Source organism: Physeter macrocephalus, chromosome 15 (assembly GCF_002837175.3).
Source record: "Physeter macrocephalus isolate SW-GA chromosome 15, ASM283717v5, whole genome shotgun sequence".
Classification (NCBI taxonomy): Eukaryota; Metazoa; Chordata; class Mammalia; order Artiodactyla; family Physeteridae; genus Physeter; species Physeter macrocephalus.
Genome location: NC_041228.1, coordinates 39,474,407 through 39,485,133, shown reverse-complemented (window position 1 = coordinate 39,485,133; position 10,727 = coordinate 39,474,407). Strand labels below are relative to the sequence as shown.

General features: G+C 42.4%; 1 protein-coding gene across 2 annotated transcripts in view; it reads left to right on the top strand.

Annotated features, from left to right (window-relative positions):
• The first annotated feature begins 1,118 nt into the window (after positions 1–1,118).
• CPQ (carboxypeptidase Q) overlaps positions 1,119–10,727 on the top strand; it is a 461,800-nt gene continuing 452,191 nt past the window's right edge. Inside the window, exon 1 of one of the 2 annotated variants that reach the window (XM_055091154.1) lies at positions 1,119–1,156. The gene's annotated coding sequence lies outside the window, so the exon portion shown is untranslated. Of the gene's footprint in view, positions 1,157–1,233; positions 1,291–10,727 lie in introns of those variants that run through there. The other variant, XM_024115916.2, reaches the window with a different exon arrangement.

The following is a 10,727-nucleotide window of genomic DNA, read 5'->3' as shown; positions in this document are numbered from 1 at the left end:
TGGAAAGGTGGGCCAGAGTCACATTGTGAGGAACTACTTTGAATGTCTGAGTTCACACTTTATTCGGTGGGCAGCGGGGTTACTAAAGTTTAGAGAGATTGTTAACTGGGGGTCAAGTGTATGCAGGTAAATGGACATTGCAAGTTTTGTACTTTTTTAAGTTCCCAGTGAGCACGTGTTTCTTTCTTTCTTTTTTTTTTTAATTAAAAGGTTTTTTGTTTGCTTTTTTTTTCTGGTTAAAGAGGAGACCTGAATTGCTCCGTGTTTCACAACGATAACTTTGTATTTGATAAGAGTGTGGTTAAACAAAGGAATCCAATTTTTCAAAACAGAAAACGTTGAAACTACGTGAGCACACGCTTTGTGACCAGCGATGCGAGTGACTCGCTGAGATAAGCTACGCCGGGTAATCAGACGAGTCTCCTTTCTTCTTGGGCACCCTCATATAATTAACGCATTTACCAAAGAGAGAGGACTCTTTCCGATCTCCCAGTTCGGGTCCTCTTGTCCACCTTCCATCATCACCGCCTCTCTAACAATCCTGCCCGGCAGGATGGGACAATAACTGTTTAATAACCGCGTATCCTACCCACGCTTACAAAGCGTGGGGTTTCCAGACGCCCTTATGCAGGGGTTTCCAGACGCCCTTATGCAGGCGCAGAGACAGAGCAACACTTTCACGCTTTCCTTTCAGCTCCACAACCCCTTCCTTCCCTACCTGCACGGCCTCTCATGAAAACACATGACACCTCGGCCAAGCCCTTCGGCCCACCGGAGGTTACAGCTCTTGAAACCTCCGCCGCCCAGAGACCCGCGAGGGCCTGAGGGCGACGCTCGGGCGCTTTGGCCCCTAAATGAAGAAGCAAGGCCGCGGGGCCCAGGACCCAGGGTGGGACACTGATTTTCTAACGGGAGCCAGAGCCAGAAGGTGAGGCACCAGCTGGTCGGCCCGCGGCCCTCAGGTCTCCCGAGGCGCAGCGAGGCCCGCGGGCGTGGTGGAGGCGGCGCCCCGCCGGGCCCTCCCGCCCGCGCCCAGCGTCCCGGGCCGCTGCGCCCCGCCTTCCCGTCCAGTGCGCAGCGGGCAGGACCGCGGATACCCGGCAGCGTGACCCTGAGCGCCGCCGCCGCCGCCGCCGCAGCCCGAACGGCCGACCAGGTGCGTGCGCCGCTGGCCGGGCCGTGCCCGCGGGCGGCTGGGCCCGGCTCCTCCCGGCGGGCGGGCCGAGGCGGTGCCGGCCCCGGTGTGGACTTCCCAAGTCACCCAATTCGTGGGAGCGACTGACGGACGGGGTAGGGAGGCCACCGGGAGACGGGCCGGGCGTGCGGCTTCCGCGACAAGGGCCCAGCAATGGGGAAGCCGCGTGCGGCCGCCGGGATGGAGGGAGATGCTGTGCACGGAGGGCAGCGAGCCGGGCGTGATGATGTCTCCTTTTCCCTCTTGTCTCGGGGAGGGGAGGTGCCCCGCCCCAAGCCGCCCAGGAGCTTCCCTCGCCCGCATCTGAAACCAGCACCTAGTTCCCCTGAGCCTCCAGGTTGCTTTATCAGGTCTCCTTTGTGGTTCTTTTCGCCTTTTATCTTGTACTTTCATTTTTGGTGTGTACGTGTAGGTGCCACGCAGGCTCTTAAGTTACACGGGGGCAGAGCCCCTGTCGGACTTCTCAGGTACTCGGTAGTACTCAAGTGAGCAATTGAATGAATGAGTGAGTTTCCTATGAGGGAGAACTGGTGAATTAATGAATGAGTACACATGAAGTAGAGCTGAATGAAGGAATACATGAATGGATATAAATACACACGACGAGGAGGCAGTGGAGACACAGGCTTACAACTCTTATCTTCTGGTAGTTTCCCAAAAGCTGTGTGAATGTGGCACGCTTGTAAATGGAGTTATTCTGACTGTGGCTACTTAAAAGTTATAGTCTATGCTGTTTTAAAAGAAAATAATCAGCAGAAGCACCCCCTCATATTTCCATTCTAAGTAGATTTTCCTATATGCATTGTTTAAAGCAAAGTATGCCTAGGCTTTTTTTTTTCCTTGAGTTTTGTTTTCTACTTTGGAGAATCATTGTCACTATAATATTATTTAATGTATTTCTGAAAGATAAGGATGAATCTGAAGGTAGTACCACATGACTCTGCTTTTAGTAACTTGTTTGTAAAACCAGATGTCTCTTTGAATTCAGGATTGTGGAGGGTCTTGTCTGTCTTCCGGAGACAAGTGCTGGCTTGTTTGTGGGTGACTGAAGAAGGCTGAATATAGTTCAGAGAGGAAAAGAGAGACATTTATCGGTGTGCAGACACTTTGGAAGTGACATAGGTTGAGACTGCTTTAATTCGATTGGTCACTGCATCACTTCTAGGTGATGATGACTGTGAGACGTGTTACTTGATCTCTTTAGGTCTCAGTTCCTGAATCTCCAAGATGCAGGAGGTTAGGTAGGGCCCCTTCTTGAGTTAGACTTCTAGGATTCTCTTTTATCGGGTAAAAAAGGTGAAATTGCAGGTGATTTCATGAAGCCTGCTCGCTTCAGCTGCTCTCCTTGGGATTCTGTAGCATTTGGGCTCCACTGTTTTCTCTGCCAATTCCAACTCATTCCTCATCCTCTCCACATCTGCTACAAAAGGACCTGGGAGCTTGAGATGAGAATTATAGACTCTGGGCTGGAGGGGAGAAAGAAGGGCAAGATTGTTTTGTGCACTGCCCCAGGTTCCTGGTCCTGGGTCTAACTTGTTTCCAATACAACCAGCCTGACAATGCCATATATTTTCAGTATATCTAGGGATTTATATCACTATTAATTTGCCTGCATTTGAGATTAGTTATCATAGATCACAGCATTTTGGAAACGGAAGGACCTTAGAGATTTTTTAAAGGCACTTAAGAAGTCATTTTACATACATATTGAAATATTTATTGCATGCTACATTTCACAAACACGAAGTCCCAAACATGTTAAGTAAGGTAAAATTAATGTTACCTACTTCAGTTCTTTCAAGTCTATTGGGAGAAGTGAAGTCAAACATGGTGCTTGGTGTAAAAGACCAACTTTCTCTGATTCTTTTCTCAAAGATCCAATTATGGGGTCACATGTGGTTCCGGCATGGAATGTAACAGAGGTGATATTTATGGGGCACTGACCACTCACCAAGCACTGTTATATTTAACCTTTTTACTTGTATTGCCCCATTTATGCCTCGCTATAAACCTAAGTGCTAGGTACAATTGTAATCCCTATTCAACCTTCCTAAATGGAAACAGTGCTTGGGAAATGGGAAAGTCAGGCATTCAAAACACAGGCAGATGGAGGCAGGGTTTCTGCCAGAAATATAGACAATCCCTGCTAGGAAAGCCTTGTAATGTTGTCGAATGTGGTCTCTGTGCGTGTTCCAGGTAGTATATTAAACTCTTGGGCATTGTGGGTAGGTAAATTTAGAATGGGAGCTCAGGGGTGGAATGATTAAGACTGAACTATAGAGAATTGCTTGTTATATCATTTTGAAAATTATTGAGTTCCATTGGTACTCTAGACTCTGATATTTTGACCTAGATGCACATGCATCCTAATTTTAAACGTGTTCAGATTTAACAATCCAGGGAGTATAAAAAGGATGACATCGAAAGCTATGTGGGCGAGTGGCACCTAAGGGCTTCAAACTCTTGAGTACCAGTGTTGTTTCTTGGGCTAGTTGCTGCCTCCCAACCTAACGACAACTTCCAACGCAGACAAAGTACAATGCCTACCTCAGTTTAATGTAGGGGCAGAAATGCAAGACGAATTTCCAGCACTCTTATAATTAATTGACAAGAGCAAAAGAGGAAAAGAGAGGCCCATAAAGTAAGTGGGAAATTATTTTGTTTCTTCTTTGTCAGTGAAGTTTAGTCTCATAGAAGGCAGAGACCAATTGCGGCTGCTTGAAAAACAGAGAGCCAGTGCCAGTTTGATTTAGCTCAGGAGGCTGAAACTTTCTGCCCTGAAGGCCGGTGTGATGGAATAGACCTTCCCATTGCTCACAATATTATGAAAAAAACATTAAAGCAACAATTTTTATTACTTGCCCTGGAGCTAGAGCTTTAAAATATACTTTCTTCTCCCCCTGCCCTCCCTAAACCACTTAGGTTTTAAAAACAAACAACCCATTCATGTGTTTGCTACATCAAATTATTAGTCCTTTTCTTTATCCCTGGGCCCTGTTTCTTTAATGCAGCTAAGAAGGAGGACTGGTGTGCTTCTAGATCTATGGAATTTTTCTTCAGTTATTCTTTTACTCAGTGCATATTAATTTCAGTAACCATTTAATGAGTGCCTACTATGTGCCAGATAAAGATGAATGAGACACCGAGTTTATGTAGGAAAGTGATCCATCCACAGATAATTGCAGCACAGGGTGATTTGGAAGTAGTGGCCACTCATTCTCCCAGGAGAGAGGTATGGTCAGAATTTAGGAAGACTTCACAGAGCAGGTGAATTTTGAACTGGATTTCGAAGCCTGAAGGCCAAGAGGAGGGAGAAGGGTGTTTGATCTAAGCACAGAGAACTACATGAGCAAAGAAATGGAGGCAGTCTGAGCGTGGCACTCCCAGGGTAAGGCAGGGGTTGGGTGCGTCTGTAGTAAAGAGGTCTTGTGAGGTTGGGGCCAGAGAAGGAAGGTCCTTGAATGTCATGTTATTCAGGCTTTATCACAGCCTAGATAATCTTTAAGAGTTTTTAAGTTGAATTTTTAAGCAGAGGAGTGCTATGATTGGATTTCCTTTAGAAAATAGCTCTAGCAGTAGTATTTCAGAGGAACTAGAGAGGGAAAAGCCAGGAGGCCAGAAGAAAATGAGGATACTGTTGTTATAGTCCAAATGAAATAGGATAAGGGTCTAAACTAGTGTAAGTTTGAGAGATATTCAGAATATAGGGAAGGCAGGATTTAATGACTAGCTGCATATGGGAAATAAGGTTGAAAATAATTCTGAGGTTTCGGAATTGCTTACCTGGGTGGATGGAGATGACACTAATGAGGGTAATAAATACCAGATGAGGAAGAGGTTTGGCAGAAAGACAGTGAGACAACTTTGGAACATCCAGGGGAGATCCCTGGTGTACAGCCTTGACTGTAGCTGAACTGTGACGTCATATAGCCAAGACTGGCCAAACTTTACGACAGGTCCACAGTCTAAAAAGACAGATCAATTCAATAAAACACTTAAAAAGAAGGAAAAAAAACACATTAGACTTAACTAATGACCCTTATATTTCAGGTGAGATCTTTAGAACTCTAAATATTATGTAAGTTCTAGTGAAGGAACAAAGTTAGATACTCAGACAATGAGGGGTTATTATAAACCATCAAGAGAAACCAAAACAGAGCAACACAGACAGGAGTGGTTGAAAGGAACAAAGATGAGCAAATGGCAGGAGTGTAGCAGAGAGGACTGGTTGCTTAAAGCACAGGTATAGGCAGATTTGGAATACAGAGAGGAAATTTGAGCTGGCTCTTCCAAATAACGTATTTCTTTAGTGGTAAGAATATCACAAGCTTTGGTTTCTCATCTTATTCAGCTTGTCAGGGAGAGACAAATAGGTGATTGTTCAGAGGTGCTGTGCAGAGGGTTTGATCTTATTTTGCAGAGAAAGTGTTGGGAGACTTTGATCTAAGGGAAGAGTAACAGAAGTAGAGTAAGATAAAATGAAAAGGATAATGATTAGGAGGAATTTTCAGAACTTTTAACGAATTCTGTGAGGAACAGTTGCTAACAGAGAAGAAGTTAGATTGATGTAGTGTTCTCTTAGGGTCGTGGCATTAGACTCGCTGGGAAGAAAGGATATATTAGCATAGCACCTTATATTTAAAAATAATTTTTATATGAACCCTCAGAAGCATGTGCAGGCAGGCACTATTATCTTTCTTTTATAAACGAAAAATCTGGGTATTAAGGAGGCTGTAGTTTGCCTCAGATCCCATAACTGGCAAGAACTCTAGGCCTTCTGAGTTTCAGTCCACTGCTCTGTCCATTGTATCGGAACCTTGCTTTGCCTTGGAACCTTGGCGTTTTACAGTGAGTCCCCTCCACCTCCTACCATGTCCATCATGTAAAAGTAAGAATAAAGCAGATGATATTTGAAGGCCAACAGAGCCAAGATCTCTGGGGAGACAGGCAGTGATGGAAAGGATCCTTAGCGCCAACTCTGCTATGTGCAGTAGGGATGGTTATGAAGGGCTGTATACAGAGAATTGCTGTGGAAATCAAATAATACTTAAAATGTAACAGGAGAGTCTGCAATATAAAAAAATCTTACGATTGAATCTTCCAAGAGGCAAATAACCCCTTTACAAAGTGAACTATTAATCGTTCCTTAACATATTATCTGGATAAATCCAAACTTTCAATATGGGGTTTGCTTAAAGCAAGATACATCTGCAGTAAGCTACATCTACATTGATTGTATTATATGTGAAGACTTTTCCAAGTTGAGTATCAAATAAGAAAATGGGGATCTGGACCTGGATCCCCTAATTATTTGAGGCCATTTACAACACATCGAACGTAATGATTTTCAATTAAATCCATCTAGCTACCTTTGCTTCTTATGAAGCACCTACAGGTAGGACACTGGCTGCAGCTCAGCTGGGAAATGGAGAGATAAGCCCAGCACTGGCACTGCCCCTGGTGGGACCCACAAGAGACAGTCACCAGTGTAAATCCATCAACATAGTGGGCCGGGGTGGGAAAACCAGAAACCTTTACGGACCTTAAGTTCCACATCATTATTAAAAAGAAACCAAGTGTAATTCAAAGCAAAGAGCATTATACCAGATCTAGAGTTGATAAAAGATAAAATCTATAAGGAAGACAGAATAGTCGTGACTTTTTATGGGCTAGGCATTTAAACATATTTATCTTCAAAGAATATAAAGGAAATGGTCAGAAGTATGAGAAAATGACCAAAACAATTAAAAAATTTTAATTTTTATTAGAGTATAGTTGATTTACTATGTTGTGTTAGTTTCTGCTGTACAGCGAAGTTAATCAGTTATACATATACATGTATCCACTCTTTTTTAGATTCTTTTCCCATATAGGTCATTACAGAATATTGAGTAGAGTTCCCTGTGCTATACAGTCGGTCCTTATTGGTTATCTCTTTTATATATAATAGTGTGTATATGTCAATCCCAGTCTCACAATTTATCCCTTCCCCCTTTCCCCCTTGGTAACCATAGTTTGCTACATCTGTGACTCTATTTCTGTTTGTAAATAAGTTTATTTGTAGCCTTTTTTTTAGATTGCACATATAAGCAATATCATATGATATTTGTCTTTCTCTGTCTGACTTGACCAAAACAATTTATAGGAGACTTTAAGATCTGTTGTTTTTATGACATACTAAGCAGACAAAAGCCAAATGGTAAGATTTGAATAATATAATTCATGAGGTTGAAGAATATAATTCATAAGGGTGAACAGCGATATAGAAAGTTTCAATAATATGGTGTATTAAATGTTTATCAAAAAATTCTTTATGTTATATATGAATATATATGTGTAAGATATATGATTATATATGTATATATGTGGTCTCTTATTCACAGAAAATTCATTTCTTCTTCAAACATTTATGAAAGATTGTAAAAAAAAGTTTTAACAAAGAATTCAGTGAATTCGAGAGTCCTGCTGGTCTTGTGCTTTGATCCTCTGGTTTAGCCCATGTTTTCAGTTAGCTTTGTAATTGATTGAAATGGTAAAAAGAAAACATCTTCTCTTTCACCATGCTGTCAAGTGGCTCACATAATTAATCTTCCACCTTCATATGTCCTTTTTGTTCCCAGAACATCGTTTTGAGGCTCTTTTACCATTTTCAAAATACTTTGGATCTATGTTATCTGTGACTAATCTGCAGATGCATTTGTTACATTTGATTGAATGTTCTAAATCATTAATACCGTGTGTATTGTATTGCAAAATTTACCATCTGAAACATCTGGATGTTCTTTTATAGGGTTTTTCTTTTCATTAGCTTTTCTGAGATAAAACTTACAGAAAACCAGGGGCCATAGGAAGACTAGGGAATGAATGGAGGATCACAAACCCCAATTTAGTTCTTTGGGAAGCAGAGGGCAAATCATGGAAGTCAGCACTATTCAGACTTCATTTCACTACTTATTCAGCCTAAATTTTAGGGTTTACCACTTAAACTAACCACTCACTAGCACCCTGTATTTGCTGTAGTTTAACAGTTAAGAAAATAGGATCTGAAGTCAGTTTCTTGGGTTCAAATTTCAGCTCTGTCACCAGCACTGGTGTGACCTTGGACCAATTACATGTCCTTTCTATGCCTCAGTTTCTTCCTTTGTAAAATGGGAAAAATAATTATAACTATCAGTGGTAGGCAGAATAATGTCCTCCCCCAAAGATGCCCGTGCCCTAATCCCTGGAACCTGTGAATATGATAGGTTATGTGGCAAAGGAGAATTAAGGCTGTGGATGGAATTAAGATTGCTCATTATCTGACTTGAAATCCATATCCTGGATTATGTGGTGGGCCTAATTAACAGTGGGAGAGGGGGGCAGAAGAGGATCAGAGAGTTAGGGAGATGTGACTTTGGAAGAGTGGCCAGAGAGATGCAATGTTGTCAGCTTTGAAGATGGAGGAAGGAGGCCATGAGACAAGGAATATGGGTGGCCATTAGGATCTGAAAAAGGCAAAGATCCTTCCCTAGAGCCCCCGGAAGGAATGCAGCCCTGCCAACACTTTGATTTTACCTGGTGAGTCCAGTGCTGGATTTCTGACCTACAGAACTGTAAGATAATAACTTTGTATTGTTTAAGCCACCAGTTTTGTGGTAATTTGTTACAGCAGCAATAGAAAACCAATGCATTATCCTATAGGTTTGCTGTAGGGTTAAGAAATATAAACATTTAGGACAGGCCTGCTCAGTCATTATTAGCCACTATCATTATTAATTTTTTCATTGGTATGTTCCCTCCTGTCTTTGCACCTTTGTAGTAGCTGTTTTGTGATTACCCGAAATTGTTGGAAATCACCCCCCTCCTTCCCCAAGACTGGCCTCAGGAGTTTCTCACTCTCAATGTAGGCCATACTCAGTCTCCAGCAATTTGTTAAAATTACTGTTTAGGTATTCCTAGACTTTATGGGTGCAGTGGCTTCTGCTCCAGAGAAGCAGATCTGGGCTGTGACTCTCTGGATTTTCCTGTCTCTCTAGATTTTAGAGTGGTGGTTTGCTTTGCACCCTCACTTCTCTGCTCCAAGGAGAGTCATTGGTTTTCAGTTTGCTCATTTTATTTGTCGCTGTAAGGACGGGAGTGATGACGGAAGTGAGCTCAGTGCTCTCATTGCCATGTGGCTCTAATGAGCTCCTCTGTTCTCAAGAGATCTCTAGCTCTACACTTGATGTTCTTCAGATTTCTGTTCTCTGGTTTTCAACTCATCTATTTCATTCCCCAATATGCTTTCTGGGTTTTCTATTTCGGTTAATGGCATCTCAATCTATGAGATAGTAGGTAATGTGATGTATCTGAAATATAGGGTACAAAACAGGATCAAAATCTGGGAGGTTAGCCTTAACTCTTCCCTTTTCCTCATCCTCCCACATTATTAAGTCACCAGATGCTGTTGTGTCTACCTGTGGTAGAACCTGAAATTTTCTGTTTTTTTTATCCCCCCATCCTTTCTATCATGACTCTAGCCATATCCCTTATTGTCTCTTGCCTTGGCCAGGCAAAATCTTTTAAATTACTTCGTCTTCCACGCTGCTTCAAGAGTTGGCTCATAGGCTGGATCATATTACTTCCCTTCTCAAAAGACCTACATTTTGAGAAATTGTCTGTGGAATAAAGTCTAAACTCCTAATAAAGTCTAAACTCCTAATATGGCATTTAAGGTTCTTAAAGATTTGGCATTAAAATGTATTTCTCGGTACGTTCCTGGTGCATTCACTTACTGTATTAGGTCGCTAGGCCTGACAAAACAAAATACCATAGAGTGGGTGGCTTAAACAGTAGAAATGTATTTTCTCACAGTTCTAGAGGCTGGACGTCCAAGATCAAGGTGTCAGCAGGTTTGATTTCTTCTGAGGCTTCTCTCCTTGGCTTGCAGATGGCCATCTTCTTGCCGTTTCCTCACATGGTCATTTTTTTTCTGTTCGTGTGCATCCCTGGTGTCTCTGTGTGTCCAAATGTCCTCTTCTTATAAGGACCTCAGTCAGATTGTATTAGCCCCACCCCCCCATGCCCTCATTTTAACTTAATTATACCTCTTTAAAGTCCTTATCTCCAAATATAGTCACATTCTGCAGCACTGGGTAGTAGGGCTTAAACATATGAACTGTGGCGGGGCACAGTTCAGCCCATAACACCTACTAGATCCCTCCATGTATTCTATATGTGTGTATCAGATCACATCATGAGTGCACATCACGACCGGGGAAGATTTGAAAAATACTGATTCCTGGTCTCCACCTAACTCTGTGGGTTCTGAATCACTATGTCTGAAATGGGACTGGGAATACACTTCTTGTAGGCATGTGTATGTTTAAATTTCTCCCTAGTGCTTTATAATACTTCAGCTTTTTATACGCCAGAATTTTTAAAAAAAATCATTTCTGGGGAACATAATGTTCACATCTTTGCTCATGGTTGTTCTTTAAATACCCTTCCCACCATACAGCTATGCAAATTCATCTGTCCTGCAAGGCTGAGCTGAAATATCATCTGCTCCTTT